The 27,553-nt window shown below is 39.1% G+C and overlaps 1 long non-coding RNA gene across 1 annotated transcript in view; it reads left to right on the top strand.

The window, feature by feature from the left end:
* Nucleotides 1-3,131: 3,131 nt before the first annotated feature.
* Nucleotides 3,132-27,553, top strand: part of LOC134729065 (uncharacterized) — a 237,414-nt gene continuing 212,992 nt past the window's right edge. The window contains exon 1 of the long non-coding RNA XR_010109903.1: nt 3,132-5,068. This is a non-coding gene — a long non-coding RNA (uncharacterized LOC134729065). The remainder of the gene's footprint in view (nt 5,069-27,553) is intronic.

The raw sequence follows: 27,553 nt of genomic DNA, 5'->3' as shown, positions 1-27,553 counted from the left end.
TCATTATTTTTGTTCCTGTCTCTGCCACTCAATAGCTGTATGACACTGGTAAAGTTACCTAACTTCCCTTTGCCTCACTTTCTTCATTTTACGATTATTACGAGGATTTAATGTAGTGTATGTAAGATCCTATTACACAGTAAGTGCTCAATAAACATTATCTACTATTATGTTATCCTCTTTTTTCACTGCCCATTAAGAAGACTCTTTTTTTTTTTTTTTTTTTTTTTTGACGGAGTCTCACACTGTCGCCCAGGCTGGAGTGCACTGGTGTGATCTCGGCTCACTGCAAGCTCCACCTCCCGGGTTCATGCCATTCTCCTGCCTCAGCCTCCTGAGTAGCTGGGACTACAGGCACCCGCCACCATGCCCAGCTAATTTTTTTTTTGTATTTTTAGTAGATACGGGGTTTCACCGTCTTAGCCAGGATGGTCTCGATCTCCTGACCTCGTGATCCACATGCCTCGGCCTCCCAAAGTGCCGGGATTGCAGGCGTGAGCCACCGCGCCTGGCCAAGAAGACACTGTTTTATATTGTTGCTTTTTTCTTTATTGTTACGGATGTGGTATCTTAAAACAGCAGCCAGATTTCATCAGTTTGGGGGAAAAGGACCACATCTTTTATTCTCTCCGTATCCTACACACTACCTAACAGTGCTAGACATACAAAGGGTGCTTCAAAAATACTTGTTAATTGAATAAAGTATGAGTAAAAAGAAAGACTCTCTCTGAGTTATAACTCCATTGAAATTTCCTCAGCAGAATGGCCCCCATACTTCATAGCTGCCTCTATGTCTTTACATAACAATCTCGGTTCTTTCTTTCTTAAATCATTTTCCTCCAACCTCTGAGCTTCTTTGCCCATTAGATGGGACCAGGATCAAGTAATATGCTGTACAACATTTGATACCATTTGGTGGCTTCCTGAGTAGTGGTCTGTTTAAAGCCATAAGCATACCTTCCTAATCTTGTAGAGCTTTCCTTTAATAGGCTAATCTTAATCAGACTATCTATGTAGCCACCCTTTATCTTTCCAACCATATATTCCCACATGCTACTGCCCCAGCTCACACACTTTGGGAGGCTCTAATAATAAGAATATACGTGTAAACTTCATACAGAACTTACCTGGGGCTGTAAAAGTGTTAGAGGCAGATAGAGAATGGGCCTGAGAGTTTAAGAAATTTCACCAGAAACACAGAGCAAATAAGAGGTAGGCCTAGAACTCCCCCAGGTCCTGAAACTCTAAGTTTTCTTTCTCCCATGGTAGGCTGTTTCTTACGAAATTGAAAAACTGAGATTGTAGTAAGTAGGATGAAGTCAGGATGATGTGTATATAAAATGAAACTAAGCTCCAGGTACACATCTCTTACAAAGAGCCCCACCTGGAATACAATTTCTCTGCAAACTTTACCACCCTCGAAAAAAATTGTTTGGGAGCCTCATAAAGTACCTCCTCAGACAGTATGTTAGAAAGTATGATTTCTGAAACGGGAGTGAGAGGATGAAGTATTTGCCTTCTCTGGGGTCTGGACGGAAGAGAATTATTCCTGAGAGGGAGATTCTTTCCTCATTAGTGGCAGCATGATGTATATGGCTGACCCATTACTCCCTCTCATAGGGTATAGCTGGGCATCTCTGTTTTAGCAAAGAGAATAATTCCTTTGCCATGAATGTCCATGGCTGAAGCACACAGAAAGAAGAGTAGATCTGATCAAAGAGCACATCCATGTTCATGGGTAGAACCATGGGCCCAGAGTGGGATGCTATACTGTACACAGTGAATGTGCTTCCTGCCTCCCTGTCTCCATCTGCACAATTGCCTAGCTCTGTGCTCTTTCTATGACTGTGGAGTCAGGTTGTCACTGCCACCCTCACCCTACTAAATGTCAAGATGCCCCATGTGTGAGGCAAGCTGGTAGATAGACACTGCTACTGCACGCTGACCAAGCTGCTTTTCTGGGCTTTGGCTTCCTTGGCTTTTTCCTGCAGAACTTAAAGATGCTCCCTGGAAGTGCCCAGTATCTTTGAAGCAGACTGAGGTCCCTTGAAGGTAGAATAGACTTTTCTCTCTTCTGCCTCCTAGGCAGACTGTTCTCAGAAAGTCTCTCTGCTAGAGCTGTTTAAATTCAAGCAATCAGTGATGCTTGTTACCAAGCGGTGACCAGCTTGCATAAGGACATCCTCATTGTTGCTCCTCTTTCCTCTGTGCTACACTCTCCATTTCCCCCATGCTCCTTAATAACGGGATAGCACATGAGATTTTGCTTTAGGCTTTGTAGCTAGGAATGTCAGCTAAGATAAGCATAGAGGCAGGAGAAAAGTTGAGATTCTGAAATAAAATTATTCAACCTCATTCATTACAACCCAGTCTGGCTTCTACATCTACCACATCACCAATAATCTATTTTTGTAGTTGCTTTTTTTTTCAATTTTATTTTAGCTTCAGGGGGTACATGTGCAGGTTTGTTACCTGGGTACAGTGCAGGATGCTGAGGTTCAGGGTACAAATGAACACAATATGGAGCATAGCACCCAACAGTTCGTTTTTCAACATTTGCCCTCCCCCTTCCACCTCTAGTAGTCCCTAGTGTCGATTGTTGCCATCTTTCTGTCCTTGAGTACCCAGTGTTTAACTCCCACTTACAAGTGAGAACATGTGGTGATTGGTTTTCTGTTCCTGTGTTAATTTGCTTAGGATAATGGCTCCAGCTGCATCCATGTTGCTGCAAAGGGCATGATTTCATTATTTTTTATGGCTGCATATGCATAATATTCTATGGGGATGTATATCCCACATTTTCTTTATCCGATCTAGCACTGATGGACACCTAGGTTAATTCCATGTCTTTGCTATGCTGAATAGTGCTGTGATGAACATGCAAGTGCATGTGTCTTATTGGCAGAACAATTTGTTTTTTTGTGTGTGTATATATCCAGTAATGAGATTGCTAGGTTGAATGACATTTCCGTTTTTATGTTCTTTTAGAAATCTCCAAACTGCTTTCCACAGTGGCTGAACTAATTTACATTCCCACCAACAGTGTTCCCTTTCTCCACAGCATCACCAATATCTGTTGTTTTTTGACTTTTTGATAATAGCTATTCTGCCTGGTGTGAGATAGTATCTCATTGTGGTTTTGATTTGCATTGCTCTAACGATTAGTGATGTGGAGCATTTTTTTTCACATGTTTGTTGGCAGGTTATATGTCTTCTTTTGAGAAATGTCTGTTCATGTTCTTTGCCCACTTTTTAGTGGGGTTGTTTTTCTCTTGTAAATTTGTTTAAGTTCCTTATAGATTCTGGATATTAGATCTTTGTCAGATGCATAGTTTGTAAATATTTTCTCACATTCCATAGGTTGTCTGTTTACTCCGTTAATAGTTTCTTTTGCTATGCCGAAGCTCTTTAGTTTAATTAGGTCTCATTTGCCAATTTTTGTTTTTGTTGCAATTGCATTTCCAGACTTAGCCATAAATTCTATTCCAGGGCCAGTTTCCAGAATGGTGTTTATTGGGCGTTCTTCTAGGATTCTTATAGTTTGATGTCTTATATTTAAATCGTTAATCCATCTTGACTTAATTTTTGTATATGATGAAAGGTAGGGATCCAGTTTCATTCTTCTGCACATGGCTAGCCAGCTATCTCAGCACCATTTATTGAATAGGGACTCCTTTCCCCATTGCTTATTTTTGTCAACCTTGTCAAAGCTTAGATGGCTATAGGTGTGAGGCTTTATTTCTGGGTTCTCTATTCTGTTACATTGGTTTATGTGTCTGTTTTTGTATCAATACCGTGCTGTTTTGGTTACTCTAGCCTTATTCTATTGTTTAAGATTGCATAATGTATTTGCTTAGGATTGCTTTGGCTATTTGGGCTCTTTTTTGTTCTGTATGAATTTTAAAATAGTTTTTTCCAATTCCATGAAAAATGACATTGGTAGTTTGATAGGAATAGCATTGAATCTGTAGATTGCAGTATGGCAGTAGTGGCAGATTGCAGTAGTGGCTGTATGGCCACTATAACTATATTGATTCTTCAAATCGATGAGTATAGAATGTTTTTCCATTTGTTTGTGTCATCTATCATTTCTTTTAGCAGTGTTTTGTAGTCCTCCTTGTAGACATCTTTCACCTCCATGATGAGATGTATTCCTAGGTATTTTGTTCTTGTTGCTGTTGTTGCTATTGTAACTGAAATTGCATTCTTAATTTGGCTCTCAGCTTGAATGTTATTGGTGTATAGAAATGTTACTGATTTTTGTATACTGATTTTGAATACCGAAACTTTACTGAAATTATTTATCTGTTCTAAGGACTTTTTGGCAGAGTATTTAGAGTTTTCTGATTATAGAATAATATTGTCCATGAAGAAAGATAGTTTGACTTCTCCTTTTCCTATGTGGACGTCTTTTATTTCTTTCTCTTGCCTGATTGCTCTGGCTAGGCTAGGACATTCAAGTACTATGCTGAATAGAAGTAGTGAGAGTGGGCATCCTTGTCTTATTCCAGTTCTCATAGAGAATGAGTCTAGCTTTTGCCTGTTCAGTATGATGTTGACTGTGTGTTTCTCATAGATGACTCTTATTATTTTGAGGTATGTTTCTTTGATACCTAGATTCTTGAGGGTTTTAACAAGAAGGATGTTGGATTTTATCAAAATATTTTTCTACATCTACTGAGATTATTATATAGTTTTTAAAAATTCTATTTATGTGGTTAATCACATTTATTGATTTTTCTATGTTGAACTAAACTTGTATCCCAGGAATAAAACCTACTTGATCCTGGCAAATTAACTTTTTGATGTGCTGTTGGATTCAGTTTACTAGTGTTTTCTTCTGGATTTTTGTGTGTATGTTCATCAGGGATATTGGCCTGTAGTTTTCTTTTTTTGTTCTGTCTTTGCCAGGTTTTATTGTGAGGGCGATGCTGACTTCATAAAATGAGTCAGGGAAAAACCTCTCCTCCTGATTTTTTTGGAATCCTTTCAGCAGTGTTTGTACCAGCTCTTCTTTGTATGTCTGTTAGAATTTGGCTGTGAATTCACCTGATCTGGGCCTTTTATGGTTAGTAGCCTTTTTATTACTCATTTAATTTTGGAATTTGATATTGGCCTGTTCAGTGTTTCAGTTTCTTCCTGATTCAATCTTGGGAGATTTTTTCCAGGAATTTATCCATTTCCTCTACAATTTCTAGTTTGTGTGCACAGGGGTGTTCAAAATAGTCTCTGAGGATCCTTTGTATTTCTGTAGGATCAGTTGTACTGTCATGCTTGTCATTTCTGATTGTGCTTATTTGGATCTTCTGTCTTTTTTGTTAATCTAGCTAACAGTCTGTTGATCATTTTTATCCTTGCAAAGAACAAATTTTTGGTTTTGTGGAATCTTTGTATAAATCTTCGGGTCTCAATTTCATTCAGTTCTGCTCAATTTTAATTCTTTTCTTCTGCTAGCTTTGGAGTTAGTTTGTTCTTGTTTTTCTACTTCCTCTTGGTGGGTGTTAGATCATTAATTTTGAGATCTAACTTTTTGAAGTAGGCATTTTATGCTATAAACTTTCCCCTTAACACTGCCTTTGCTGGATCCCATAGATTTTGATATGTTGTGTCTCTGTTTTCACTTATTCAAATATTTTTTGAAATTTCTGCCTTGAATTCTTTGTTTACCCCAGAGTCATTCAGGAGCAAGTTGTTTAATTTCCATGTAATTGTGTGGGCTTAAAAGATCTTCTTGGTATTGATTTCTATTTTTATTGCACTGTGGTTCAAAAGTATGTTTTCAAATTTTTTGAATTTATTGAGACTTTATGGCTGAGCATGTGGTCAATCCTGGAGTATCTTCTGTGTGCAAATGAGAAGAATGTATATTCTGTAGTTGATAGGTGGAGTATTCTGTAGATGTCTATTGGGTTTAATTGATCAGGTGTCGAGTTTAAATGCAGAATTCCTTTGTTAGTTTTCTGCCTTGATGATCTGTCTAATGCTTTCAGTGGGGTGCTGAAGTTCCCCACTATTATTGTGTGACTGTCTAAGTCTTTTCACAGGTATAGAAGTACTTGTTTTATGAATCTCAATGCTCCAATGTTGGGTGCATATATATTTAGGATAGTTATGTCTTCTTGTTGATTTGAACCCTTTATCACTATGTAAGGTCCTTCTTTATCCTTCTTTTTAATGTTGTTGTTTTAAAGTCTCTTTTATCTAAGAATAGCGACCCCCTGCTCTCTTGTCTTTTCCATTTATATAGTAGATCTTTCTCCAACCCTTTACATTAAGCCTATAAGGGTTGTTGCATGTGAGATGGCTCTCTTGAAGACAGTAGATGGATAAGTTTTCTTTCTTTATCTAACTTGCCACTTTATGCCTTTTAAGTGGGGCATTTACACCATTTACATTCAAAGTTTATATTGATATGTGATGTTTTGATCCATCTTGAGGTTGTTAGCTGGTTACTTTGTAGTTTCTATTGCACAGTTGCTTTATAGGGCCTGTGGGCTATGTGCTTACATATGTCTTTGAGGGAGCAGGTATTGTTCTTTTGTTTCCATGGTTGGAACTCCCTTAAGGAGTCTTGTAAGGCTGGTCTAATGGTAACAAATTCCTTTAATGCATGCTTATCTGGAAAAGATTTTATTTCTTTTTTGCTTATGAAGCTTGGTTTGGAGAGAGATGGAAATCTTGGCTAGAATTTGTTCTCTTTAAGAGTACTGAAAATAGGCCTTAAATCTCTCCTGGATTATAAGCTTTCCGCTGAGAAGTTTGCTGTTAGCCTGATGGGGTTCCCATTTTGTGTGATCCGCCCTTTTTCTCTTGCTGCCTTTAAAATTGTTTTCTTCAGTTTTGACCTTGGACGATCTGGTGACTATATACCTTGGTGATGTTCATTTTATATAGTATAAGTGTTCTCCGGATTTTTTGTATTTGAATTTCTGCCTCTCTAGAAAGATTAGGGAAGTTTTCTTGAATTATTCCCTTGAATATGTTTTCAAAGTTGTTTACTTTTTCTGCTTCTCTCTTGAAAATGCCAATAATTCATAGGTTTTGTTACTTTACATAATCCTGTATTTCTCAAAGGCTTGATCATTTTTTAAAATTCTTTTCTCTTTATCTTTGTCTGACTGGTTTAGTTCAAAAGACAAGTCTTCAAATTCTGAAATTCTTTCTTCTGCTTGGTCCAGTCTATTGATAAAGCTTTCAGTTGTATTTTGAAATTCCTTAAGTGAGTTCTTCAATTGCAGACACTCTGAATGATTTCTTGTTAAGATGTTTATCTCTTCTTTCATTTCTTGGACTGCTTTATAAGTTTCCTTGTGTTTATTTTCAACCTTGTTTCGGATCTTGTTTAGCTTCCTTCTAATCTATGCTTTGAATTCTTATTTTGTCATTTCTGAGTTTTTGCTTTGATTAGGGACCATTGCAAGGGAGCTCGTGCAATCTTTTGGTCATGTCACTACTTTCAGATTTCTCATTGTGCCAGAATTCTTGCACTCATTTCTTTTTATCTGGAGACTCTGGCATTTTAATTTTTGTAATTATGTTCATGTGAGTGGGTATTTTTCTTTTTCTTTATTTCTTTCCATATAATGTTATTATATGGAGTGGGTATTTTTCTTTTTCTTTATTTCTTTCCATATAATGTTATTATTTTCTGTTTCCCTTTTCACCTCTCCCTAGGGGATATGATTATAGAGAATGCTGGATAGGGTCTTTTGGGTTGTTTCTATAGCCCTATGCATTTCTTTCAGCAGGTTTTATATTGGGCAGTGCAGTTTGACCCACAAGCCCATAGATAACATTTATTGGTAAGAGCTGGCTGCAGCCAATGTGGCTGGGTATATACTTGATTATTCCTTACTGGCAGAAGTTCTCTGTTGCCTCAGGCAATGGGCTGATTCATGGAATACACAGTCATCTGAGCTCCCTGCTTAGCCCCCAGAGTGCAGGGCCCACTAAGTGTAGGACCAGACCAGGCAGGGTTGCCTACAGATCCCTCAGTGGCAGGCACAAGCACCAGCACTAAGGGAGAATGCAGTGGGCAGCCATGAAGCACCTAGAGATGTGCCTACACATGGAGCTGGGAAACCTCCTTGGCCCCAAGTTCTCTGCACCCCTGGGTGGGGAATGGCCTAAACTTCTAATCCAGGAGGGCGGGTGCTCCAGTTACCTGGAGATCTGCCTAAGCATGAAGCAGAGAGGGTCCCCCAACACCAAGATCTTTGCACAGGAGGAATGGGGTGACTCAGACTGCTGAACCAGGAAAGCAGTTGCTCTGAGTGACAGGACATCTGCCTGAGCATGGAGTGGAGAGGGCCCCCCCCCTCCAGCCCATGCATCAGGATCTCTGCACAGGACAGGTAGGATAACTCAGACTGTTGAACCAAGTGAACAGTTCCTCTGAATGCCTGAAGATCTGCCTGGGTGGGAGGCAGAGAGGGCTCTTCTGCACCAGGCTATCTGCACAGGAGGGGTATGGTGACTCAGGCAAGCTGGTGCTCTGAATGCCTTGAAATCTGTTTGGGCATGCAGTAAAGAGAGACTCACCACACAAGGTCTCTGCACAAGAGAGGTAGGGCTATTCAGGTTGTTAGACTATACAAGTAGGTGCTCTGAATGCCTGGAGACCTGTCTAGACATGTGTCAGAGAGGACCCCTGCACCCCATACTACAATCTATGTCCAAGAAGGGTTGGGCGGCTCAGGCTGCTGAACCAGGCAAATGGGTGCTCCAGATACCTGCATTTCTGCCTGCATGTGAAGCAGGGACAGCCCCACTGCACCATGATCTATTTTGAGGAAGGGTGGAGCAGCTCAAGCTGCTGAACTAGGAAAATGGGTGCTCCAAATGTCTGGAGATCTGCTTGGTCATGGAGCAGAGATAGCCTTGCTACATCACAATCTATGTACTTAAATGGTGGGGTGACTCAGGCTGTTGAAGCAAGTGAATGAGTACTCTGAATGCCTGCAGATCTGCTAGGGGTGGAGCAGAGAGAACCTGACTACACCACAATCTATGTCCAGGAAAGGTGGGGTAGCTCAGGCTGCTGGTCCAGGCAAGCAGGTGCTCTGAATACCTGGTATTTTCTCTGGGCATGGAGAAGACAGGACACCACTTTGTACCCCAATCTCAGGAAAGCAGGGTAGGTACACCAGCAGTGGCACATGCAGATCAGTTCCTGGTTGCCAAGCTGACCTTTGCTGCAAGTCTTGCCACCCAGGAGAAACTGCAGCTGTAGCAGCTCTACTCCTGCCCCAGGCTTGGGATGGGGGATAGCATATTTCCAGGGTCTACTTCCAAGGCATTTCCCACAGTTGTAGCTGTGGATGTCCCATACCCTGCTCCAGAGCAGGTGCTCCAATTTCTGGCCTTAAACTAAAATGCTTGCATAGCCAGACTGCCAGGACACCAAGGAATGGCTGACTTTGTATGCACCTGGATTAAAAATGGCATCCTGCTTTGAATCTTGGGTCTAGAAAAATATCTGCAGCTTTTCCTGGTGTCTTTTCCTCACAGAGTCTTCAAGCCTCTCCCAAGTTAGCTGCAGCGCTTGGTAGAGACTGTGGAAAGGTGAGCCTGAGTTGTTCCTATTCCTGATGGGAAGGTGATTCACAGAGGGAGGCTCTCTACCTCTCTTGTGTACTGGGGTTTCATTCACTTTTATCAGCTGATGCTGTCATGTGGGCTGTTTGCTGGCATTCTCCTTTCCAGGACCTGCAGTGTCCTTCCCAATTCCAGTGGACTCCCATTTTCCTTCTTGAATTAAAGCTCAGAGTTTATCTTTTTGTACTATCTTGCTATTTCCAAGTGGCTGAGTCATGCTGAAAGCCTCTAATATGCCATCTTGGGGGGAAAATCCCTTACTGTCACAAAATCTTCATCTTTGATGTTTGAACAAATGACATGAGCTGTCTGATATAAACAGGGACCTCTTGATCCTTTTAAAGCCATCCTACCCACTGGCTTCTAAGACACCATATCCTCTGCTTTCTTCCTTTCCCTCTGACCCTTCCTTTTCAGGCTTCTTCTCTGTCTCTTTCACCTCTGTTCTCTAAATGTCAGAGTAGCCTGGGGCTTAATCCTTCTACATGCTCTTCCTATGTGAATTCATCCAACAGTGTGGCTTTAAATAAATAACTTCTCCATGTTGATACTCCTGAATCTTTTCCTTTACTTTTTTCTTTGTGTTATAACCTCCTTGCCATCCCCACTTGCATATCCTAAAACAAATACATCTAAAACAGAGCACTTATTCTTCCCCAAACTGCTCACTTGATGTTCTTTCCCCATTTCAATAAGTCGTACCTTTATTGACCCAGTTGCTCTTGAAGAAGCCCAGTAGTCATCATTTTGACCCCTCACACAAGCCATTAATAGATCATATCATTTCTGTTCTGAAATAGATTTTTGAATCTGCCATTTTCACTGCCACTATCTCAGTCCAAGCCACCATCATGTCTCATGTAGATTTCTGCAATAACCAGCTAACTGGAGACCTTGTATCTATTTGCCCTGTGTCCAGTAATTTCTCCATTCAACCATCAGACAGATTCTTAAAAATATATATATCAAACTGTGATGCATTCCAGTAAAACCCTTCAGTGGTTTACCATTGCATTTAGAATAGAAATTTAGAATCCTTAACATGGCCTACATGACCTGCATGATCTGACCCTCACTCATTTCTCCAACTTCATACTGTTCTAACATTTTCTTTCAATGCACTAGCCTTAAGGACTTGCTGTCTGTTTCTCAAACATCTAAGCTATTTTTGATTCAGGGCCTTCAGATGTATTGTTCCCTGCTACCTGGAATAGCCTTCCTTTAGACTTTCCCTGTGGAACTACTAATTATCCTACAAGTTTCAGCTGAAATGTCATTTCCTCAGAGAAATATTCCTTAACTCTTGTGTTAGTCCATTTTCACACTGCTATAAAGAACTTCTCTGAGACTGGGTAATTTGTGAAGGAAAGAGGTTTAATTGACTCACAGTTCCACATGGCTGGGGAAGCTTCAGGAAACTTACAATCATGGCAGAAGGCGAAGGGGAAGCCGACACCTTCTTTACAAGGCAGCAGGATGGAGATGAGAAACTGCCACTTATAAAACCATCAAATCTCGTTAGAACTCACTCACTGTCAGGAAAACAGCATGGGGGAAACTGCTCTCATAATCTAATCACCTCCCACCAGGTCCCTCCCCCAATACATGGGGGCTACAATTCTGATAACAATTTGAGATGAGATTGGGGTGGGGACACAGTCCAGCCATATTAACCCCTAAATAAATTAGATTGCTATTTGTGCATATTTTATGTATGTTTAATACCTACATATCTTCCTAACTACTAATTTTGAAACATTTTGAGAATAAGTACTGGAGGACTGTAGGTCACACTCCTCACTATATATTATATTTCACAGATAACATAGTACTTGGCACATAATGGGTAATGGTTTGGCTCTGTGTCCCTACCCAAAACTTATCTCAAATTGTAATCCCCAGATGTTGAGGGAGGGACCTGGTGCAAGGTCACTGGATCATGGAGGCAGTTTCCCCCATGCTGTTCTTATGATAGTGAGGGAATTCTCATGAGATCAGATGGTTTAAAAGTGTTTGGCAGTTCCCCCCTCATGGACTCTCTCTATCCTGCCACCTGGTAAGACGTGCCTTGCTTTCCCTACAACTTCTGCGTGATTGTAAGTTTCCTGATGTCTCCCCAGCCATGTGGAATTGTGAGTAAATTAAACCTCTTTTGTTGATGTATATATATACATATTTTTTTTTTTTTGAGACAGAGTCTCACACTATCACCTGGGCTGGAGTGCAATGGCACAATCTTGGCTCACTTCAACCTCCACCTCCCAGGTTCATGCCATTCTCCTGCTTCAGCCTCCTGAGCAGCTGGGATTACAGGTGCATACCACCACACCCTGCTAATTTTTTTGTATTTTTAGTAGAGATGGGATTTCACTATGTTGGCTAGACAGGTCTCAAACTCCTGACCTTGTGATCCGCCCGCACTGGCCTCCCAAAGAGCTGGGATTACAGGCATGGGCCACCAAGTTTGGCCGGGTAATATCTTTATAGCAATGTGAGAATGGGCTGATAGAGTGGCACTCAGTGCATCTAAATGGATTGATTGACTAAGATTTGGAAGCTGTAGGGCCTCTACAGAAGACTGACTGATTAAAATTACAGAAGGCAGCTATGAATTCCTCTATTCTTTTCTTCATTTTCAGTTCTAATATTGTCAGTTGCCAGGTGTTCTGTCTTCACAGTCTGTTTGGACTATAACAGTAAATCTTCTTATGAAATTCTTCAGACATAGAATCATAGGTAGATGGAGCCTTCTTGAGTACCTAGTCAAATTATTATCTGATATGTACATTTCATTTTCAAAATACTCAGCATGTAACTACCCTTTCTCTGCTTGAAAACTGTACCTGCAGGGACATGGAATGCTTTATTTTCTTTGACAGTTGATTGCATCTTTGGACATCTCTAATTGTTATAATGTTGTTTTTAAGTATTCATATCAAGTCAAAATTGATCTTCAGTTCACCTGGAACTTCTATCCATTGATTTAATCATGCTCTGCAGAGTCACAGCAAATAACTTTTTAGCTATAGTTGTCCTGACTCCATCAAAACTTCTGGTCTCCAAAAAATTAATTGCCAATTTCTTCAACTATTTCTGAAATATTAATTTTTGGATCAATCTCAGAATTCTATTCTTGGTTTCCTTGTTACAAAACAGTTTTCCAAGGCACTAAATCTTGTGTGACTCAAAACTGACCACAATAGTGGAGCCTTATGACAGGATTAGAAAAAATCCTGCACCAAGTCACTTTTTTTCATGGTACCATTTCTTTAATTGGTAGCATGTGTGGGCACGTGAAGTGGGCACAGTGAGCCTGGTGGGCAATATTGCCTTCTGGATCTTTGGTTTGGATTCGGGATGGGATGTTGAATGTTTGTAGTCTGTAATTTAAGTTATTCCTACAAGGAAATTATATGTTAATTTGACCCTTAAAAAGTAGTAATCACCTCAGTTCCATCTCAAGAGCTTACAGTCTTAGAAATCAGAGCAGGCAGCTGATATAAAGTGGAAAGGGATTAGGGCATGTGCTGTTTAAATGATCCATTGTAAGACAGTCTTGGTGGTAGGAAGAGCGTTTCTTTTCTTTTGTGGTAAGAGGATAAGAAATGATGTGCTTTATGTGCTGAAGGAAGGGGAGGTATGAGTAATTCTTTCCTATGCTTGGGGATGGTGGTGGTGGACATGCAGACAATAGACACAGAATGCCTTGAGCTTGAAATCACTGCTTGACATGGAATAGTTAGATACCAGCCAGTCAAGAAAATTCTCCATTTTACCAAATTTAGAGATTTGATCTTGAGCCCTAAGCCCAGAAGAAGATGTATATAAAGGCAGCAGACATGAAGGGACCTTCACTCTCAGCATGAGGTGCTTCCTTGATGAGGAGGCAGCAGGTCTGGTTTTTATTTAACTGCCTCCTGCTATCATAGCATATTAGAAATAAAATTACATTGACATCCAGTGTAGAGGAAACATACCTCCTCATCAATGAGACTTGTCAGTCTGAGGTTTTGCATTTGAACCAAGGTCTTTAGCAGTTACCACATAGGTTGCAACTGGTAGAAGAAGGTAGGGACCCTCTGACTAAATCTGATGGCATATGTAACCACAAATACGGAGAAGAGATGTATTAAAAATCTCCAACCTATAGTTTATTTTCTGACAATCTGATAAGAAACATCTCCTAAATTTTCCGGAATAAGTGAAAATTCCATGATTCCCATGGTAGTCTTAGGATCATTGCTAATAGTGTAGAAGTGTGGCCTGGTTTGACAAAGTAATCATCTCTCTTCCCAATACTCCTAGTACTGAGATGGAGACCTCACTCTGGCCTTCAGTCATCTATTCCACCTTTATACTGCTCTGTTAGAAATATCTTCATGGAGTGGCAAAAGTTGTTTACCTGAAGCTCACAAGATGTATCCAGAAAATATCACCAGGGATCAGATCAAGCGTGACCCCCGTTTTGTAAGTCAACCTGTCAACTACTTGAACATGTTCTTCGTGTTGCATAGGTAATGTAGTGGTGAAGTATTTGGATTTGGAGCCAGAATAGTGCATGTAAACACGGGGAACACTCCCTACAACATAGTAAATACACAATAAGAATAAACTGTTATTTTTATTCATATCCTAATTTCCTCAACTTTTCTTTACAATATGGTATGCAACTTTGAGCATACAGACCTTACTTTTCCATATATTCAAAGTACAAATCTTGTCCTCATAGTGAAATTAGGTGTCAGTATTCTTAGAGATAGGGTGGACTGAGACACTCAATCATCACCTACCCAGAACTTCTGACAGTTATGCTAGGGCTATGGAGAGAATTCTGGAGATGAGTCTCAAGTCTCCAAACACTATAGATATGAGGCTTTTATTATCTGGCTCCCATTTGCAGCCCGCCATTGGTGACAGGTCTATTGTAATATGCCCAGACAATTGAAATCTTTAGTAAAGTTATTAAACTCATGAAAGGTTAGATAAGGTGGATTTTTGGTAAAAACCAGAGAAGAGTCTAATCTTCGTGCCTGAAATGATGCATACAAAGATGTTCATGCATGGAGCAGAAAGAAGCATGAGGAACGAGGCAATGCCTAGAGATCAGGGGAAGAGCTGTGGGCAGTTGCAGTTTGGTTCAAGTTAAATAAGATCTCCAAGGTGCAAGCATACCTCAACTAACATTCCTACCTTCAATTCAATTTATGCCCTGATTGAATGAACTTTGTCCTAGCTCTTCCTTGTTCTCTCATATCAACGTAAGAACTGTGACATGTTCATCCACTATAGTAACTAAGGTCTACTCTCCACCTGCTTGTTCTGGGCCAGTCACTCTCAGGATTTCCTTCTCTTTCTTTTTTCTGTCTCTCTTAAGTACTTCTGCGCTTTACCTCTCTTTCCCAAAGAGAATTACATCTGAGGAATTTGCAATGAAAAATTACTTCATGAAAAATGAATGTAAGTCTCTTATGGCAGTTCTACAGAATGCTGAGTTAAACAGAAAAGACTTCGGAGTTCGCGTCACTGAAGGGCTTCCCTGTGCCATTCAGTCTACTTTGTTCAAACATTCTCAAAGACCAGGAGCTCATGACTTTGGCTGGTTCCGTCATTCTACCACTGGGCAACTCTGGTTGCTGAAAAGATGTTTCTTAACATCAGCAGAAATCAGCTTCCCTGTATTTCTTATTGTTGGGACTAATTCATCTACTTGGAGCTACACAGAAATACCCTGTTTCTACTCCCACATAACAGAAAATATGTAAAGATAGTTTTAACATAGCAAGCCCCACTTCCTGTCAACTCTTCTGCTCCCTTTCCGCCTCCTGCCCCTGCATACATACACACACACACACACACACACACACACACACACACACACACACACACAGGCATACTTGACCAATTATTCTTTTCTTCAGGCAAAAACCAGCCAGTTATTTCATATATTCTTCATATGACTCAATGAACCATTGATATGTCACCATTCTGGTTACTCAATCCAAAAATGGTTGAGCCAGCCTCATTCCTACAGCCAATTTAGCAAAGAGGGTTAAGAGTGAGAGAGGAAAGTTGGGGGGACTCATATTTATGGAACACTTACCAGATTCTTCAGATATCTGGTTCAGTTCAAGTTTTAGTGGGCCCCTCCACCTTTGGCCTGGTTGACAGAAATCAGTCACGCCCAGATACATAAAACCTTTCCTGCTTGATCCTGACTTGCTATTAGTTGATAACTCATGGCTCCTCCTGCTGTGATTTTGCTTCTCACTTTAACTTTTCAAGACTTACCGTCATTCTTCTTCTGCAAGACAGTTGGATTAAGTTCCATTCTTCCAGCAGATAACATGAGGGCTGAATGTAAGAATTTTCTTCTTTAGCATTAAAGCCACAGAATGGAATTCATATCCTGAGCATTGAGTTGGCGAAGAGCTGCTGAATCCACCATGAGGAAATATTGGCAGGGAGGGGTAAACAGGAGAATATAGATAAAGAAGGAAAAATTTATCTGTACTGGCCCCATACTCGTCTTGGGGATAGGCATCAGTAAAATATAGTCTCTGCCCTCATATAGAAATCTAGTTCAGAAATGTTAGGCCACTGATCCTCATGTAATCCTTCCATAAGAAAAGCAATATGGTATCATGAAAAGTGCTAAATTGGAAAGTAGAAAACTGTGAACAAAATCTCTAATAAGTTGTCTCACTCTTCTTGGCCTCCTCCTGTTCCTCATATATAGACAAGGAAGATGGCACAAATTGAAAGCTCTGTAAGGACATTGGAATATAAGGATTGGTGATTCTAAGGTTTTTAACACATAGGGATTGTAAGATAATAAGGTAAATTGGAAGAAAAGCTCCAGGACTGAAATAGTTAATTCGTGACTTCACATTAAAAAGCATTCATTGAATATTTAACATTAAGTAGATATTAGCTGTTAATCTTTAGACAGGCTGGTTTCAATATTTGACATTTAAATTAAATAATCATACCACATTTAATAATAAAGTCACTGTATGTTAAACAAATACTACTTAGTTATTGAAACCATATGTTAGTCTAACCACATTGTGAGGGATTCGCATGTTTTCAATAACCATCTGATCTTATTTCATGTAGAGCACAATGCACATACTATACCATGAAAAGCAGAGAGGCTATTTATGTCAGCCCTGAATGATTTTAAAATAATTGTATTAAGTTTTACTTTCCTACTGATCCCCCTACCTAATAACCTATCTACCCATTGTTCAGATGCTGTCAGTGAAGTTTACTTGTCTTCCTGAATTCTTATTGCATTCCTGTGTTCTTATTGTATTGTACCTGCATTGCCCAAGTGAGTACCATTAATGCCAATCAACCCTTCCCTTTGTTCATATGGTGCCAATCCACTTTTTGAGTTGATTGGCAGGAACACAAACATTTCTATTTTTAATGTTTCTCTGGGATCATAAAAGACAGACATTGCCTTAAACAGAGTGTTTCCATTTCTATTCTTCTCTCATTTAAACAAATTCACAGTTACCAAATAGGAGAATGTGAATGAGTTCTTATTGGGTCATCGTACTCCATTTTCTCAAGTCCTGGTAATTTGTGTTTTTGTTATGAGTGTATTGACAATGTCTTTGCAGCCCTAGTTTATACCAATGATGTACTAGTTGTGCCTAAAGCATCTGAGGTAAAGGAAAGAAGAGAAAGTGGTGGGGAAGGGTCAGAAGAACAACACACCTCTCTTAAGATATTTCGGTGTGTTTCCTAGCCTGCTTTTGAGGTAGATCTTTTTGGGGAAGGCTGCATGTTTGCTAGAGTCAACTACCTTGTTGAAGTCCTATAGAAAGTCATATAATTTAATGAACGACTTGGAAAAGACTTCCTATTCAATATTTGGTGTTGGGATAACTGGCTAGCCATACACAAAAGATTGCAGCTAGACCTCTTCCTTACACCATGCACAAAAATCAAGATGGATTAAAGACTTAAATGTAAGACTCAAACCTATAAAAACCCTGGAAGACAACCTAGGCAATACCATCCTGGACATAGGAACAGGCAAGGTTTCATGACAAAAACACCAAAAGCAATCACGACAAAAGCCAAAGTCGACAAGTGGGATCTAATTAAACTTAAGAGCTACTGCACAGCAAAAGAAACTATCAACAGAGTAAACAGACAACCTATAAAATGGAAGAAAATATTTGCAAACTATGCATCTGACAAAGGTCTAATATCCAGAATCTATAAGGAACTTAAACAAATTTAACAGAGAAAAACAACCCCATTAAAAAGCAGGCAAAAAACATGAACAGACACTTCTCAAAAGAAGATATACAATCCAGCCAATAAGCATATTTAATAAACATCAATATCACTAATCATTAGAGAAATGCAAATCGAAACCACAGTGAGATACTATCTCACACCAGTCGGAATGTTTATTAAAAAGTCAAAAAATAACAGACGCTGGCAAGGTTGAGGAGAAAAGGAACACTTGTACACTGCTGGTGGGAGTGTAAATTACTTCAACCTTTGTAGTATGGCAATTCCTCAAAAAGCTAAAAGCAGAATTACCATTTAACCCAGCAATCCCATTAATCCCAGGTGGATATAAATCACTCTACCATAAAGATACATGCATGCGAATGTTCATTGTGGCACTATTCACAATAGCAAATGTGTGGAATCAACCTAAATGCCCATCAGTGACAGATTGGATGAAGAAAATGTGGTACATATATACCATGGAATTCTATGCTGCCATAAAAAATGAGATCATGTTTTTTGCAGAAATATGGATGGAGCTGGAGGCCATTATCCTTAGCAAACTAACACAGGAACAGAAAGCCAAATAATGCATGTTCTCACTTATAAATGGGAGCTAAATAATAAGAACTCAAAAATGCAAACAAGGGAACAATAGACACTGGGGTCTACTTGAGGGTGGAAGGTGGGAGAAGGGAGAGGAGCAGAAAAAAAAAAAAACTATTGGGTACTAGGCGTAGTACCTGGGTGATGAAATAATATGCACAACAAACCCTCATGACATGTGTTTAGCTATGTAACAAACCTTCACATATACCCCCAAGCCTAAAATAGAAGTTAAAAAAATAAACTTAAAAAATTTCTAGGAAATATATGAGAACAAGGGATGAATATGCATTTTATGTTGTATTTCACATTAGAAATGACAAGCACTGGAAAAAAAAATTAGTGGAATGGAGCTTTAGAGACTAGTCCACACCTGCATTTTGTTTGTTTGTTAGAGATGGAGTCTTGCTCTGTCACCCAGGCTGGAGTGCAGTGGCACGATCTCGTCTCCCTCCAACCTCCACCTCCTGGGTTCAAGCGAGTCTCCTGCCTCAGCCTCCTGAATAGCTGGGACTACAGGCATGTGCCACCATGCCTAACTAATTTTTGTATTTTTTTAGTAGAGATGGGGTTTTGCAATGTTGGCCAGGCTGGTCTCAAACTCTTCACCTCAGGTGATCCACCCACCTTGGCCTCCCAATGTGCTGGGATTACAGGTGTGAGCCACTGCCCCCGGCCCACATCTGCATTTTAAAGATGATCAGCTATCTAGAACATTTAAAGATTTGCCCCAAATCACACAGCTAGTTAGTGGTAGAGTTTGCAGTCAAATCCAGGACACATAATTCATTCCTTCCAATACATTACAGGGCTGTCAAATTCTGCTTGTCTTTCAAATCAGATTCCTATCCTTAATTTTTCCTTTTCTTAAATCAGCAGAATGGAAGTAGTTGTAGTCCTGGTTGTCTCATCCTGCTCCCACATGGCTGTGAACACTCTTTTTTTTTTTGTCTTACACAGTTGTCATCTATTCTATCCCTTCCTTGAGTTCAGCCATCTGATCATGAAAACTTAGAGAGACAGGGAGGTCAGCATTGACCAAGGATTGTTTCCTCCTGTTATTTTACTTAATCTCCTTTTTATTTTAGGAGGTAAAGGAAGGAAGAGAAATGGATGGGAATGGGTCAGAGGAACAACACACACTTTTAGGAGAAAGGAGATTAAGTAATATCTGCTTCCTGTATTCCATTGTGGCCTGAATTTCTCATAATGTGGGCCCACTCATTGATTCTCTGCAGATGCAACACATGAGTTATCCTGGGACCTAAGATAATTCCTAAACTTAGGCTGAATCTATAAAATCAATGGATAAGTCCTTCTAGAACAGTTACAGCTGCAAATTTAGACCAAACTAGTCAGTAACAGTGTCAACTTGGTGACATGATTGAAATGACTGGCACCATTAGGATTCTATGAATGGGGCTTCTGGGCAGAACAAAGCTAAAGTCAGAATTTGTATTGTAGCACTGCACCTGATTCCTTAAACTAATTTATATGACAGCATAATGGATGCCAGGACCTAATAGAACTTTCTCAGAGAGAATGGTTTTGATTGGGGGAAAACCAAACCAAACCGAAGAAACTACAAGATGATCCGGGGAATCTGAACTCTGACTAGATGTTTAATGACACTAAGGAACTATTGTTAAATGTTAAGTTTGTGGTAGGCTGAATAATGCCTCCTCCTCTCAAGGATGCCCATGTCCTAGTCTTTGGTACCTATAAATGTATTACCTTATATGGGCAAAAGGAATTTGGCAGATATAATTGAGTTAAGGATTACTCTGGCTTATCCAGGTAGGTCCTATATGTAATCGCAAGGTGTATTAGTCCATTTTCACACTGACATATAAAACTACGTGAGACTGGGTAATTTATAAAGAAAAGAAGTTTAATTGACTCACAGTTCCACCTGGCTAAGGAGGCCTCTGGAAACGTACAATCATGGTGGAAGTCAAAGGGGAAGCAAAGTGTATTAGTCTGTTCTCACACTGCTATAAAGAAATACCCAAGACTGGGTAATTTAGAAAGCAAAGAAGTTTAATGGACTCACAGTTCCACAGGGCTGGGAAGGCCTCAGTAAGCTTACAATCATGGCGGAAGGGGAAACAGGCACCTTCACAAGGTGGCAAGAGAGAGAAGAGTGAAGAGCAAAGGGGAAAGAACCCCTTATAAAACCATCAGTTCTCATGAGAACTCACTCGCTATCACGAGAACAGTATGGGGGAACCATCCTCATGATCCAATCACCTCCCACTGGGTTCCTCCCTTTACATGTGGCAATTATGGGGATTCCAATTTAAGATGAGATTTGGGCGGGGACACGGAGCCAAACCATATCACAAGGCATGTCTTACATGGTGGCAGGAGAGAGAGATAGCACGTGAGTGCAAAGGGGGAGGTGCTGCTCACTTTTAAACAACCAGATTTCATGAGAACTCAGTCACTATCATGAGAACAGCAAGTGCGAAGTCTACCCCCATGATTCAGTCACCTCCCATCAGACCCCTCCTCCCACAGGTGGGGATTGCAATTCGAGATGAGGTTTGGGTGGGTACACAGAGCCAACCCATATTACAAGGGTTCTTAGAAAAGGGAGCCAACAAGGTCAATGAATAAAAGACCATACAGCCACAGAAGCAGAGGCTGAGTGATATAGCCAGCATCCAAGGAATGCCATTTGCAGGAAGAGGCAAGGAATTTATTCTCCCCTGTGAAGCCTTGAAAAGGAACCAGACCAGATAAGATCTTGATCCTTAAGACTCATTTCCAACTTCTGACCTCCTGAGCTATAAAATGATACATTTTTGTTGCTTTACGCTAGTAAGTTTTTGGTAATTTGTTACAGGAACAATAGATAAGTAATAAAATGCAAGAAGTCTATTATTCTGTTTTAACAGTTCTTGCCTTTTACAAGTTCATCATATAATATTTATATGTGAATAAAACCATGTCTTAGATTTGCTACAAAATAATCCAGTGTATATGGAGAAAAGAGTGTGTGTGGTGGGGAATATTGATGAAACAAGATTGCAGTTGTTGATAATTTTGAAGGTGGATAATAGGTACATGTTTAAATTTCTTTGCTCTTGTTTATATTTGAATATTTCTAAATTTAAAATTTAAAAAAGTTAGGGGCATAATGACAAGTTTTTCCTACTTAACAAATCTTCCTAGAGCTGACTTGCCTGAGACGGTCATTTTGCCTTCCTTTATTCTTTCTCTTTCCCCCATCCTCAATATTCTTAGCAAATAATGAAGGAGGAGTTCTGGTAAGATTTCTAGTGACCTGGCAGACCTGGTTGGCAGGCAGGGTATGTAATTGCTGCAGGAGAATCGGTTCTATTTGGATACAACATCAGACTGGATTTCAACAGTGCTGGGGAATCCTTCATACCACTGGTCCCTATTTTTATACAAAACTGAAAGAGAAAAGGTAGAGAATACCACTGCTTCTGTTATTCATGGTGAATTTATTTAATTTCGCATTTTTATAATCACATGACATACACTAGGACAAAAAATAGTTCCATTTTCTTGGTTTCTCCCTAAGAATTTTGAGCACATTATCAGAGAAATGTGTCTATTCTTCAACTCTTTAAATAGACAATTTTAATACAGTGGTTCTCAGTAGAGCTATGTATCAGAATTAACTATAGATTTTTGAATTTTAGCATAATTTCCAAGGCTATATCCTAGACAAAAATCAGAAGCCCCAGAACAACAGGGAAACACTTTTTAAGTAAAGAAGTGGCATGATTAGATTTTGTTTTAGAAAGTCAATTTTGATAGCTGTGTGAAAGATAAGCTATAATGGTGAGACACAAAAGAGAATCCAGTTAGGGGAGTATTTTAGTAATGCAAGTGAGATATGATGTGCAGATGAAATAAGGAAATGTTATTGGAGATGGAAAAGAGAAGGTGGATTTGAAAGAGAAACAATATGTTTTGGTAACTTAAATGATGAGAGGAAATAAGTAGTGGGAGATACATATATAATGTATGTATAGGTGTGTGCACATACACACACACATATATAATATATAAAATGTGTATATAGACACATATATAAAATGTGTATATAGACACATATATAAAATGTGTATATAGACACATATATAAAATGTGTATATAGACACATATATAAAATGTGTATATCGACACATATATAAAATGTGTATATCGACACATATATAAAATGTGTATATCGACACATATATAAAATGTGTATATAGACATACATAAAATATGTATATAGACACATATATACCTACATATTTCTATATATACACATATATACATATATAATGGCGTATGTATGTATGCATATATGTATATATAACTATATACATGTTATATATACATATATATGTATGTATATATAACTATATACATGTTATATATACATATATATGTATGTATATATACCAGGATAATTCTTGGTCTTGTTGTGATAACCAGTAGAAACAGAGAGATGGCTTTTCCCCACTGTCCCACCATCTTCATCTTTCCAACTATAAGGAAGAAAATTCCTTCTAAAACATGCTCTTGCCTCTTTTTCCAGAAGGTAGGGAGTGGGACAAGACTTCCATGGTCTTATGCAATTTGTAAAGAAGAAAGAAACAACTGGAGAGGTTCCTGGGAAGAAACACAAAGTGTGGAAATGTGCCTCCACCAGGTCGCAGGATCCCTCATTCTTCTTAATTTCCTCCTAGTGGTGATTCCAAACGCACATCACTCTCTTCATGACCATTTCTCCTTTGCTCACTATCAATGGCACCTTCCCAGTCATTCTGGTCTCTGGCTAACCTGGAAGATTGCCAGCAGCTGTGCACTTTCAGGACCAAGACTTTGTCCTTGGTTCCTACCACTGAGAAACATATCCCCATGAGGAAAACCAACTGTCTGAGTCTTTTCTTTTTCCTATATAAATCACTATTCTGTGCATAAAAAAATTAGAGTGAAAACATGTATATTTTATTCCTATATAAGTCATAGCTAAAGAATGTCTCTAAACAGAGAGTTACTATTCACAGCCTAGTAACTCCCTCTCTAAACAGGGAGTTACTATTCACAGAACTCTAATTAACTGGAGTTCTGTATATTCTTTTACTGTCAAATGTAATATCTGAATTTTCCTTAGTTTACTACAGCCAGGACATCCCGTCAGGAAGAAATGCTGTGCTTGAAATTCATGAGTACATGTGTGCTGGATGAATATTCTAGCAGAAGCCTACCATTTGTCAGCATTTTCATAAAAAAGAAGCTCTCATGACAATATATGATGATACTTAAGCTAATAATTGCCTATTCTTCCTAATGATGAGGGGACTTGGATAGATTATTTTAGTAAAATTTGGTCTTAACATAGGTTTCTTCATCTAGGGAGTTATCCCAAGCTGTAGTAATACCACAGTTACCACTCCCCTTGCCAAAATTTGATGGGAATGCCCTCAAGGTGGGAGAGACTCACCAGAGCTGGATGGACACCTCGGGAGTGAGTGAAGGACAGGGAAATACTGCATAGCAATGTCTTGGACCATTCTTTTTGATAGAGGAAAAGAACACAGTGGAACATTTTGTTATCATTAGCTGTCAGGCTGTGGCTATTCCACGGTTACTAGTCAGAAGGCAAGATGGCCAGCTTTGTTAAATATAGCAACAAGTTCTTTCCACATGTGTTAGGAGAGGGAAAGTGGAGTAGGTAACAACATTTGTCAGACCACTTCGTTGTCAGCTTCTCTGATGTGATAAAAATTGTCTAAATCCTTCCTGGCTTGCCTTTTCCCCACTTTGAAGGAAAAATATTTTAAAGACAGGATTTCTTAGGATTCTTTGCACAATGGGAGAGACTTTAGAGAATGCCATAATGCCAAGTTGTGTTTAAATCTCCAGCAGCCCTCAGGTTCTTCACAAAGAGCCCCAGAAACCTCCTCACTAGAATGGCTTTGTTGTGAAGACTGGCCTGATTCACTCTGTTTGTCACTAAAGGCTTTGTGCACTGGTGCTTCCGGACAATTATAGAAGAAATTTTACAGTGAGACCCCTCTCTAGCACTTTATGTTGGTAATCATAAAAACAAGCCATTCTTTGCCTTTACTTTGCTGACCCATTACTAGACAGTTTTCTCTTATAATATCAATGACGTTGCCGCTCTTGAGGAATAACCCATTTTTTCCCATTGTAGTCCTCAAAATACCATGAGTATAACACCAAGATTAGTGTAATTAATGAGCTATCCGAGCACCATTGATTGAATAGGAAATCCTTTCCCCATTGTGTTGTGTCTTTACTTCTTTCCTATTACTAAATCTTTTGATTTATTCATTGGGAGAAGGTTCCTGTCCATTTTCTGGCATAAAAATATGAATGAATTCTCAAGTTTAAGCAAAATTCAAGAATATAGAAATATCTGCAGTCTGGTCTCATCTTGGGCTAATTTTGAAAGTTTGACAAAATTACAGTAATTAATTGTGACTTGTGACTGTAGTCACAAGTACCTTTGTAGTAGGTGATTGCTGTTACCCATTCTTGTACCTAACGGCTAATACTGTTTTGACTTCTACTGATATCATCAAATAACAGAATATAAAAATGTTACAGCCTCTACTTGTTGATGATTACAATCCAATTCAGTTGTTTTGTAAAGAGTCTGAGTAGGCAAAGCGATCCTAAGCAAAAAGAACAATGATGGAGGCATCACATTACCTGACCTCAAACTAACTATAAGATTACATTAACCAAAATAGCATGGTACTGGCAAACAAACAAACAAACAAAAAACAGACACATAGACGAATGGAACATAATAGAGAACCCAGCAATAAAGTTGCACACCTATAGCCGCTAATCTTGGACAAAGTCAACAAAAACAAACAATGGGGAAAGGATTTCCTATTCAATAAATGGTGCTGGGATAGCTGGCTAGCCATGTGCAGAAGTATGAAACTGGATCCCTACTTTTCCTCATATACAAAAATTAAATAAAGATTGATTAAATATTTAAATGTAAGACCTCAATCTATGAGAATCCTAGAAGAAAACCTAGGAAACACCATTCTGGATATTGGCCTTGGGAAATAATTTATAAGTAAGTCCTAAAAAGCAATCGCAACAAAAACAAAAATTGACAAATTTGGACCTAATTAAACTAAAGAGCCTCTGCATAGCAAAATAAACTGTCTACAGAGTAAACAGACAACCTACAGTATGGGAGAAAATATTTGCAAAGAATGCATCCAACAAAGATCGAATATTCAGAATCTACAAGGACCTTGAACAATTGAAAAAGCAAAATCAAATAACCTTACTAAAAATATGCAAAAGACATGAACAGACACTTCTCAAAAGAAGATATACAAGCCACCAACAAACATATGAAAGAATGCTCAATATCACTAATCATTCTACCAAAAAGATACATGCACTTGTATGTTCATCACAGCACTAATTCACCATAGCAAAGACATGGAATCAACCTAGATTCCCAGCAGTGCTGGACTGGATAATTAAATATGGCACATATACACCATGGAATACTATACAGCCATTAAAATAATGCAATCATGTCCTTTGCAGCAACATGGATGCACCTGGAGGCCATTATCCTAAGTGAATTAATGCAGGAACAGAAAACTAAATGCTGCATATTCTCACTTATATGTGGGAGTTAAACACTGGGTACTCATGGACACAAAGATGGCAACAATAGACACTGGATAGTAGGAGGGGAGGGCGGGAGAGAGTCAGGCAAGGGTTGAAAAACTGTTGGATACCGTGCTCAATACCTGGGTGGTGGGACCATTCATATCCCAAACCTCAGTATCATGTAATATAGCTGGGTAACAAACCTGTACATGTTCTCCCTGAATCTAAAACAAACATTTTTTTTCAGTTGTTTGGTGTTGTTTCTTTACTTCTTTCCTATTACTAAATCCTTTGATTTATTCATTGGGAGAAGATTCCTGTCCATTGTCTGGCATAAAAATATGAATGAGTTCTTAAGTTCAAGCAAAATTCAAGAATATAGAAATATCTGGAGTCTGGTCTCATCTTGGGCTAATTTTGAAGGTTTGACAAAATTACAGCACTTATTGTATAATAATACTGAATTTCAGTCAGCTGTTGCTGTTCAAAGACTAACATCATTGCAGCCAATTTTAGAAAAAATTTAGTCCATATTTTTGCTAGTCGCACTCACACCTAATATTACTTCTAATGACACATCTTTTAACCTCCATAATGTTAATTATTGTCAAAGTTATTTCACTGATCACAATGTGTCAGGCACAGTGCCAAGAAACTGATATTTATTATCTTCCTTAATCATCACTATTACCCTAACAAGTAGGTTCTATTATTATTTTCATCTTACAGATGAAAAAGTCTTAGCAAAGTTAAGCAATTTTACCAAGTTTACATCATTAGACTCAACTGTGCTTGATGCTGAACCCTATGCTTGCTACACTAATGTTTTACTGCTTAATTGTGCAACTAAAAAGTCATTGTCTCACTAGGGTGAACCACAGCAGCCCTGACTGCTTAGGAGTGCTAAAGTGTCTCATTGCTAACCATTCTTAACAGAACTCAGTGTGTTTAAGCACAAGATTATTGGTACACAGAGCAGAAAGCATGTTGCAGTAAAGGGCCCTGAGTTTCAGAATCAACCTGCCTACATCCCATCCCTTCTATTGTTAAACATAAATTCATTATCAAACCCATGACTGCTCCCTTCCTCTAAAGGAGCTGGAGTTGTGAAGGCAGCCTATAGTTTTGGAAGAACAGACTAGGCTTATTGCCATGGCTTATGTCATTACTTGAAGTGAGTACCAAGTAGCCACTAGGTTCTTTCTAACCCAATATCATCTATTTCAGATTCATCTGAACAGAACAACAGCTGAGTGCCCAGAAATTTGCTGGGTGTTGTAGGCTACATTTTCACATTTAGTGCTTACGATTACTCTATCCCTACCTTAAAGAAGAAAAAATTGAACCTTAGTAGTAAAATGACTTGCCCATGATCAGAACAAGTGGATAGCTAAGCCAAACTATGAATTTCAAGTCTAGTACGTGTCTGTTTCCTACACTGCTTCCT

This window comes from Pan paniscus, chromosome 16 (genome assembly GCF_029289425.2).
Source record: "Pan paniscus chromosome 16, NHGRI_mPanPan1-v2.0_pri, whole genome shotgun sequence".
Classification (NCBI taxonomy): domain Eukaryota; kingdom Metazoa; phylum Chordata; class Mammalia; order Primates; family Hominidae; genus Pan; species Pan paniscus.
The sequence above is the reverse complement of the archived record's forward strand: the minus strand, read 5'-3'. Positions and strand labels throughout refer to the sequence as shown.